Raw genomic sequence first — 6,020 nt, forward strand, 5'->3', positions numbered from 1 at the left:
TAGATCAATTGGAGGAAAAAAAAACAACCAAAAAACCTGACTCTTCTACCTTCTTTGTAAGGTCATGACCTTTTTTAAGGCTTACCCAGTAGCGTGTTCAGCCAGTGACCCTCTCCCACTTGAACGCAGAACAGCAGCATGGTGAGCTTCAGAAGAGAACACATCTTTCTTTTCCTCTTTTCTCTTTTCCGTATCTCTGTCGTCCTCTGTATCTCTTCTCTGCGTCGCGACCAAGGCGAAAAAGTGGATGATGCTGATGTGTACCAGAGCCTGCTTCATATATGCTTGTCTCAGGAAGATGGGGGCTCAGCTTAGCCCCACCCCTTCTCACCTGTGCTCGGGACAAAGCTGATCTCAGAAAAAATATATACCGAAATGGCATAAATATCGATTCGCAGGTGTTTTCCGATGCCCCGGGCACATGGGAGGTGAGAATAAATCATTTAAAGCATTTTGAAGCTAAATCATTTAAAGCTGTTTGTAGAAGAGCGGGGCAAGGTGTCTGCGATCTTAATCCGTCAGCCAATCATACTCCGGGGCTTGATCTGAACGGGACGGTTCGTATTCTGGACCAGCGCTCGGTTCAGCACACGTGACCTGTTGGATCAGAGGTTGAAGATGAGGAAGTAAACGGGTTAAATCCACGAAGACGAGACAGACCGAAGGATAATAATTAAAAAAGAACACAGCAGACCTCGGCTAGATATCTTCCTGGAAAAATTCCGAGAACGATGACTGACTTCTGAAATCCGAACATAAATTCAGGGATTTTATCAGAAATGTGCCTTTTCCCCCTACTTGCAACATTCCTAAAGTAACTCTGAGAAGACTAATGCCGAAAGAATCGTGGAATGTGTCTGACTGGCAGAAGGATTGCAGCACGGTCATGTGTTCCTTGCGCTTTATAAGGTTATGCTCAGGGGGAAGACGCTGAAAAAGTGTGGAGATGTCGGCCGTTTTTCGTGTTCTTATCCTACTGCCTTTCAGTTTTGTGATAACTCGCGAGTGCTGACCTGTTGACCTCAGGCACTTTCCACCTAACCAATCTTTGTTCAGTGGTACAGACACTAAAAAAACAAACCTGAGACTTTTGGTAACTTCTAGGGGCCCAAACATTTATTAACATCAAAACAGCTTTACTATCTTGCTCCAGTGTTTTCATTTCTATATGTGGCAGACACTTATTTAAGGAGCCAACAGTGATACACATGCTACAGAACTAAGTTTCCATCAAGGAAACATGGTGACTTACGAGCTTCCTATCAGACCTTCTCGGAATTTAATCTGGATTCACTTTTAAAGGATCCTTTGGCAAGGAGAGGGAAGGTTTCCACATATGACTTTGTCACTTTATTGTGAACAAGCCATAGAACAGCTCCTTCTTGCCTTCCTTCATGGAGAAAATATGCCACAACCTAAACTCTGCCTAGATGAGACCATAGTCAATAGTCGGAGAAGCAATCAAGACGTCAAGAGTAACACTCAACGTGGTGCTGCCACCACCATGCTTCACTGGGTGGATGGCGTTCTCACGGTGGACCAAATGTAGTGCTTTGTGTCGAGAAGTTGCATTTTGGTCTCCTCAGACCAGAGATCCTTTTTCCACATGTTTGCTGACTCTCCAGCATGCCTTTTGACAAACTCTAAACAGGATTCCATATATTCGATAAGTTCCTGTTATCACTTATAACAGCTATAAACAGACATTCATTTACAAGCCCCTATTTTTGGTCTCTTGAAGTAAAATAAAAATACAGTTTGTAGTGTTGCTAAAATTTTAGTGCTGTTTTAAAATGGGTTTGATAATGGTGTAATAAGTTTAAATCTTGACTGATTGAGGGTCAGGGGCTGTAATTAGTCCAGGAGCTTGATTTTGTAGGCTTCACAACTTGCGTCAGATATTCATACATATCATACATATACTGGATCAATGCACACAGCTTTTTGGTGACTTCAACCACAGCTTGACAGGAGGCCATAAAAAAAAAACCCTGAGCTTTAGAGGGAAACTTCAACGCAGAATACAACACCACGGAAAGCCATCCATCACGCACAGGATTAGAGTCAGAATTACTTTCCACTGCTGTTGTCCTGATGTTGGCCCAGAGCTAGCTCACGGTTTACCTGCTTGCTGCACCTTGTCTGGACTATGGCACGACACAGCAGCCAACAGATAGTCTCTGTTCTGAAGAAGTTAAATTGTGTTATAGAAGAAAAAAACAATCTGCATATTAATATCCAAAAATATCTGGAGACAGCCCTTATCAGTGGATTCCTGTTTAAGGCATACGTGCTGCATTGCTGAAGGAGGTGTTAATGACAAGACACATGCCGAAAATTTTTAGCTGTAGGGTGGGATGCTCCGGAAAGCTCAGTGAGAGCCATTACCGTATGCCAACTTTACAGAACGTTATGTCAGTATCACACAGCACTGTGACCAAACTTCCACAAAAAGCTACGGTCACAAAAGAAAGAGAGATTCCATCTTGAGACCCTACAGTGTTTTGCATATGTATTCACTCCCCTTTGAACTTTTCCACATTTTGTAGTATTACCACCTGGAACTGATGGGCTTATACTGTATGTCACAGATCGACACAAAATAGTACGCTCAATGTGATACTACCACCACCATGCTTCACTGGATGGATTGTGTTATCAGGGTGATGAGTAGTGTTGTGTTTTCTCCAAACGTAGCTCATTGTGCCAAGGCCAAAAATGTTACATTTTAAATTTTGTTGACTCTCTTCAACATGCCTTTTGACAAACTCCAAACAGGATTCCATATGGTTTGCCACTCTTTCATAAAACCCAGTTTTGTGGAGTGTCCAGGCTGTGGTTGTCCAGTGAACAGCTCACATCTTAGCTGTGACTCTCTCCAGCTTCTTCACAGTTACCCTTGGCCTCTTGCTTCTGAGACTAAGATCATCCTTACCTGGTGGGCGGCCTCCTCTAGGCAGCATTGTGGTTGTGGTTATTCTTTGCATTTGTTAATAATGGATTTAATGGCACTCAATATTAAAGCAATTCTTGAACAATTGACTTGTCATCTAATAGCAAGGAATGATTGTGTAACCTATACCATTACCCAAAGCACATCTACTACTGTATAGCAGTGACTCTGACTGTGTGTGGCACAGCAAGATTGGGGTTTTTAAGAAACCACAAACAGGCTTTTGAAGCCTAAGGGATTGTCAAAAACTAATGATGCCGTACAGGGAACTTAGAAATGGTTCTGCACTATATGGTCAAAGGTTTGTAGTCAAAAGACCATCACACCTTTGTCTTGGTCTTCCCTAAATTGTTGCCACAAAGTTGGAAGCAAACAATTATCTAGTTGTCTGCTAGATGTATAGATGCCTTTGTATCCGGTAGCATTAAAATTCCCTTCACTGGACCTTGAAGGGACATGACAATGCCCCTGTGAACAAAGTGAGCTCCATGAAGACATGGTGTGCCAAGGTTGGAGTGGAAGAACTTTGAGTGGCCTGCACAAAATCCTGACCTCAACTCCACTGAACCCCTTTGGGATGAACTGGAATGCCGACTGCATCCCAGGCCTCCTCGCCTGCCCCCGCTAATGCTCTTGTTGCTGAATGAACACAAATCCCAACAGCAACGTTCCAAAATCTAGTGGAAAGCCTTCCCAGAAGAGTGGAGATTATTATAATAGCAGAGGGGGAATGGGACGTTCGAAAAACACATATGGGTGTGATGGTCATGAGTCCATATAGTTTTGGCCATCTAGTGTATCAAGTAGAGCAGAAACTGTTGAAAGTTTCAACTTTGCGTGTCTTACAGTCCAAGTAACAAATTTTTAGTATAAATACATTTCCCATAGTGTGGTGGCAGCATGCTTTTATCACTCCTCTGTCTGACTTAATTAACTGGATTGAACTGAAGATGTGGTTTCCATACATCTCTACTGCACGTAGGTCTATTTTTGTCTACTCCGGCCATATGTCTTCCAGCAGGCCTTATCTTTGACCTGATGGAAATAATAAACCGGAGAAGAAGGTTAAGGTAGAGAGAATGTTCTTCTTTGACTGTGTGTGGAAAGCATAGACGCCAATTGCCCAATTGGATTTTAGCTTCTGGATCTGATTAAATCATGAAATCTGGCTTAGTTCAATCCAGACATTAAAAACCAATCAATTACCTTTTTGGAAAACTAAGGGGGCCAGTGATCTTTTAGAGTGCGTGTCAGCAAAGTGAAAGTCTGATTCCTGGGGCATAAAGAGAAGGGAATCTAGCCAAGTTTTTCTTAATCTACCTGCTGTATATTAAGTCCACTCCTCTCCTTTCTGTTAACTGCATGTTTTATAGTGTGAGGGTGAGCTATTTTTTCATTGTATGACACTAATATGAGATTCCTGCCATTCTGCACTCAGACAGGCCAAGATTCCACAGTGTCTGTGTAAGGGCATGCCAAAAGGCTTGCTGTATCTTCCACTGTACTCCTCCTCATGGCTTTGCTTCTTGCAGGAACTCACGGAAGGAATGTTTCTTCCCCTTCATCTCTCCCTCTCCAGGGAAGGATTTAGAAAAGATGAATGGCTATTCCACCTCTCCTTCCTTGTGTTAGCTGTCCATCTGTCTGGCCTTTCGTCTTTCTCTGTCTTGCACGTGAGTGTGTACTGAAACATGGACGCTTTCGTGTATTCATGTCTACTAATGTTGTAAAGGGAGACCATTTTTCCAGAGCTGGATTCTGTAAAGAAGATACTTCCTGAACTTCCTAATAAACGAGCTGTATTCATCATCAAAGGCAGTGGGTTTTGAATCAACTTGGTGACTAATTACAAATCCCTTTGCAAGCTGAATCAAAGGAAAAACATGAAAATGTCAGTCTCTACAAAGCTTTGGTCTTCTAGGAGATGAGTGTGACTCAATCTAAAGGCATAACTGGATTAAGTATGGAATAAAACACTCCACGCTGTGCTGTTAAAGGAAAATAGTCGACAACAGGGTTGATGGTGTGATGCGGCCCAACACGAACAGAGTTCTTGTTACCACCCTGAAGTTGATTGTTTTCTTATAACAGCATGTCCCGATGTCTTTACATTATCTTGTACCACAGCCAGTGATTATGATTTTTATTTACTAAAGAATGACATGTCATACTTTTTATTTGTTTAGTTACCTTCATTTTATGGAACATCTGCAGAACAAGTTAGCTCCTGTTATAACGTAGATAATAAGACAATCGTTCCATCACCAGCCTCTCTTTTTTTTCCCCTCTCTTTTGAAGTTAATAAGACAAAAACGCAGCATGTCAAGTTACCAAGAAATGGTAAAGTCTTTCCTGTGTCGGAAAACTGAAAGTTACAGCTCTGACTGTTACAAATTGCTGGCACTGGAGACTCCTTACAATAATGTTAATTAATATCTCCACACAAAAAACTTCACGATATCAACGTATCAATAATATGGTTTTCTTTGTTAAATAACATCTGTTTCTTAGTCTTGGATTATGTGGAGTGTAACAATTCCATAGTTCTCTGGACCTCTGGACCTAGTGTTGTTAAACTATTCACTATAGACAGTGGAAACGGTCTGTAAGTATATGACTGCTTGAACATATCCAGTTCAGCTCATCAGTTAATGGCCTGATTGTATCAGTGTAAGAAATCATCAAACTGTCCAGGACTTGAAACATACAGGACCTCTAATGCATCTAGTGGAATCTTTAAAATCTGTCCCAAATGTCTTTAACTCCCATAACTGGGTATGTCCTGCATTGAATTTGTTTTGAATTTGTTTTTTACAAATCAGTGGTGCAGCGGGTAGCTTCCTCACAGCTCCAGGGTCATCGGTTTGAGTCTGTGCTCAAGATACTGTCCATTTGTCTGTGTGGGTTTCCTCCCACCTCCTAAAAACCATGCCAGTAGGTGGCTTGGTGACTCTAAATTGCCCTTAGGTGCCAGCTTGTGTGCATGATGCCCTTCGATTGACTGGCGACCCATCTGGGGTGTATTCGTGCATTGTGCCCAGTGCTGTCTTAGAACCCCTATGAGGAA

Source organism: Pangasianodon hypophthalmus, chromosome 25 (assembly GCF_027358585.1).
Source record: "Pangasianodon hypophthalmus isolate fPanHyp1 chromosome 25, fPanHyp1.pri, whole genome shotgun sequence".
In the NCBI taxonomy this organism is placed as follows: domain Eukaryota; kingdom Metazoa; phylum Chordata; class Actinopteri; order Siluriformes; family Pangasiidae; genus Pangasianodon; species Pangasianodon hypophthalmus.